Source organism: Ursus maritimus (genome assembly GCF_017311325.1).
Source record: "Ursus maritimus isolate PB19 chromosome X unlocalized genomic scaffold, ASM1731132v1 scaffold_X1, whole genome shotgun sequence".
NCBI classification, from domain to species: Eukaryota; Metazoa; Chordata; class Mammalia; order Carnivora; family Ursidae; genus Ursus; species Ursus maritimus.
The window spans coordinates 44,291,798-44,296,295 of NW_024423319.1; positions in this window are offsets into that span (position 1 = coordinate 44,291,798).

A 4,498-nucleotide genomic window follows, 5' to 3' on the forward strand; every position below is an offset into this window, starting at 1 on the left:
AGCTGTCCATTCTGTACAGTTTCTCTGATGGAATCCATAGCACCCCCAAACAGTTCTCTTCAGCAGGCCCCTCAATACCAAACATTGTTCTCCCTTATGACCCACTTTGACACATGGGAAACACCCATGTATCTTTTGCCCCCAACAAATTGGGAGTATAGACATCCCAGCACAGTCCCCTCTCCTTTGCTCCCACCATCACCATAGTCACATTCTCTAGCCCATAAGATATCTCATGCTGGATTCGGATCCCATTTCACTGTGCCTCCAAACTCCAGGAGGTACATATCAAGCTTCTTGGGGTCCAGCTGAAGCCTTGGGAGAAAGCACCCCAACTCTTCCCCCTTGGACGCCACTCCAAAGAAATCCTCCTCACAAAAATTCCTTCTCCATATCTCCTCTCTCTTGACCCTTGTAGTCCTCCTTTTAGAGGAGGTTTTAGAGCTGCTTGGTTATTTCATTTGAAAACCTGGCTTTAGAATTTCATATCTGTTGAATCTTGGTATAAAAGAGGAAACTTCCAATTTAACATCCCTCATGCATATTTAAACCAATCTCCCAGTCCTGTAAGGTTACCATCTAAAGTTTTTTAAAAAATTAAATGGCCAGGGATGTACTGTATGGTGACTAACATAATATAATTTAAAAAAAAAATTAAAAAAAATAAATGGTAGAGGAGTATGGATTTTGGAGTATAATGAATCTAGGTTAGAATACAGGCTCCACAACTTACTAGATTTAGGGCCTTGGAAAATACACTTACACTCCCCGAGTTGTTTCTTCTTCATGTAAGGAAACACTGCTACCTGCCTTACAGGGTTCTTACAGGTTTTTTAAAAAGATTTTATTTATTTGAGAGTGTGGGGAGGGAACACAAGTTGGGAGGGGAGGCAAAGGGAGAGAGGGAGAAGCAGACTGCCCACTGAGCAGGGAGCCTGACGAGGGGCTCGATCCCAGGACCCCAAGATCATGACCTGCATGGAAGGCAGACATTCAACCTACTGAGCCACCCAGGTGCCCCTCTTATGGGGTTTCAAGAGACTCAAACCAAAACACCAAACACTGCATCTGGCCCTTAGTGGGCACTCAAGCAAATGTTAGGTTCCTTCCTAACATCCTTCCTTCCATCTTGCCTTTTCCCTTCCTTGAAAAACATACCTTTGACACTCTCTACCATAAAGAACATTTGTAAATGTAACAAGGGGAGAGACAGGTATGCTCTTCAGTGCCATTTCTGTATTCCAGAATAAGTTGTCTAATGGATACGGTATAGGAAAAGGGACAATATGATCACACCATTCTCATTTTGGGAGTTACCCATCTAATGGAGTTGAAGGAAGGGAACACAATCATGCCATTGAACTGGTTCATGTGTTTTCCTGAACCTGAATTTTAACTTCTAGGTTAAAAATCAAAAAGCATACATACTTAGAACTCCAGAACTTCGGATTGAGAGTTCAGTGCCAAACTCATCAATAGCTACAGGACCTAGTAATATCCTTCCTCTCTTCCACCTTCATCAATCTAAGATGGTAAAACAGCTGATGTTTTTTAATATGTGTGAGACACTAAGCGGTCTGTATAATAATCCCCATAAACCTCACAACAACCATAAGAGAAAGTAATGTGATTATACCCTTTTAAGAAAAGGGGCACAGAAGCCAAGGACACAGAGCTAAAAGTGGTAGACCTGGGACTCGAGAACACAGTTAGTTAAGCTCTTTATTATACTAGCCTGCCTTTTGGAAAAAATAGTACAACTATTGAGAAATGTGAAACTTGAGCTCTCATCTATGAAAGTACCCGGACCCTGTTACCAGTTCAGGCCCCCCTGGAAGCAAATACAAGACAAGAGTTGACATACAAGAGATTTATTGGGGAAACACCTAGGAAAGATACAAGGGGAAGGAGCAGGAGATGGGGAGAGCCTTCAGACTGTGATGCATGTCTCACACCTGTGAAAAGAGAGGTAAGGAGGGAGGGTCAGGCAGGAAGAGTCCCAGACTGTAGAGCAATAATGATAAAGTCTGTACCAGGCCAATAGAGAGTACAAGCAAAGATTAAAGGAGTCCTCCAATGAGCAGAAATGGTGCAGCTCTAGCTGCACAACTGTACTCAGTTATAGTATGGAAGCAGTCTGGGGAAAGTGTGGCCTTAGCATAAATGTCAGGGGAGCTCCAAAAGTTCTTTTGAGGAAATAGCTGTATGATTCCATGGCTACCACAGACCTGGTGACTTTTTCCTGGCAGTTATCCACATACCTTCTACTGATTGGAGCCTGAATTTTTGCAAGGAACCTGAAGCTGATCTCTTTTATACTAAGCCACCAGAGGGGCTTCCACTCTCAAGCACTGTCACCTAAAAGCCTGGGTATCCTGGTTAGCAGAGGGCTCTATCCAGGGTCTAGGACCCTCAATGCTTTCTGCTCTGGAGTTGGCTAGGCAAGTCACTTCTTGGACATGTGATGGAGATACCAGCCTTCTGTGTGAGCAGGGAGGTGGGAAGAACCCCAGAGAACCAGCTCTGGATGCTACTGACCATCCACCATTAATGCCTCCAAAAGCATCTTCACACCAATTTATAATTTGATGATGCCCTTGGCCCCCAAGTCACAGGCAGGGCCTGCAATGCATAGGGATGTTCACACGGAGGGTGAAACCCCTTTTCTCCTAAGTTGTTGGACCACATGCCTTTGCAAGTTCCCTTTACCTGGAGTCTCCTCTGACTCTGGGCCTGGGCTGACACAGTCGTCAGACGCACTGCCTGCTCAGAGCAACATTCAGGGCAGAAGCACCAGAACAGGCCGGGGCACATCTGAGGCCCTTTAGGGAGTCTGCGCAAGGTGGCTCGAAGAGGGATGGGTGAGGTTTTGTCTGAGGTCTAACCCCATTTGTGGGAAAGCTAATTCACTAAACTCAGAGGAGAGCCAGCTCCTTCTGCTTCAGCCCCGAGTGACCTGGTCAGACCCAGGTCAGACATCTGCCTACTCAAAGACTATCCCAACCAATGTTTCTAGTTAGGAATCCTCGGGTCTTTCTCTCCTCCCCTACAAAAAGTCCCCCAAAAGAGAAGGGGGAAAGGAGGGAAAGGCAAAGCACTCGGACCTGCAATGGGGACCGTTGTTGCCCCCCAGGTAAGTGTGTCCAGGACAATTTGGCCACTGGCCTCAGAGGGTTTGGGGCCTGCTGCAGGCTGGAGCAGAGAAACCAAAACCAGACCCACCCTGGAGAGAAGTGTGACTTGGGTGAGCCTTTCCACATCCTACCTGAGCACTGCCCCTCTGAGCACCAGGGGGGTGGGTTCTTCCTGTCTTGTCAAACTGGTACAGTGAGCCTCTGGAAACTTATCTCACTCCAACTGGAATCCAGCCTGACCAGCATCCAGCAGGCTGCCATGACCTTGAAGAATGGTCTGGAAATGTGAAGATCCCCCAAAATGGCATCACAGTGAAAACCAAAAGCCAAGGGCACATTCATTCTTGCTTTCCTTCATAGAAAATGTTCTTATATTACACGTGTCACTTTTTCTTTACAATTTGTGATTTTTTTGTTTCAGTGCTTTGGAAAAAGCATTCCCCCTTGAATTCTTTCAAATATTTTCTTTTAGTTTCTTTTTCTCACTTTATAGTTTATATCCCCTCTGGGACACAAAAAACCATACTTCCTATCCCCATAGCACCCCCAGCCTCTTGCTGTTGGATAAGGCTGCCTGACTAGTTTGAGCGAGTCAGCCCTGCGCAGCAATGATTTATATTACTTCTAGACTATTATTTTAAAGAGGAGTGAGAGATCTCCATGACACTCTCCACCTGCCAATGGCCAGCGATATTCCAGGTAGTGGAACCTCTGTCTGCTGGGATCCCTGACAGACTATGGGAAGCAGAACCCTTCCACTCCTGACCTTCACCAACATATGTTGGGCATTTATTGTGTGCTAGACATAAACCTTTGCTGTGTTAAGCCACAGGGGCTTTGGGAGTGGTTACCCCAGCATAAGCTTAGCTTAACCTGACAAATGCAGCAATGGCTCACAAAATGTCAATAGTCACCTATGAAACTTGTTAAAATGTCTATAGTCACAAAAATATACTGGGGGACAGATTTATGGCTTAGTGATGATTACTCTTTTAGCTGATTTAATAGATCCTTTAAAATTGTATACATTTTCATTTTTAAGCTTATAATAGTATTTGTTACCCAGGTAATAGATATTCTCTTTGGAAAAACAGAAGACACAAGCAAAAAGGAAAAAAATGAACATAAAAATCCAGAATTCTGCCACACAGAGATATTGCTAACCTTCTGATGTTATCGTGTCAGGAATTTTCTTGTGAAAAAAAAAGACCATCTTTTCCCTACAGGATAGGAATGGAAAAAAGAATCCATAGTACTCCTTTCAAGAGAGCTCTATCAACTCTCCTAAACAACCCCCAGCCCGCGCGCGCGCGCACACGTATACACACACACACACACACACACACACACACACACACACACAC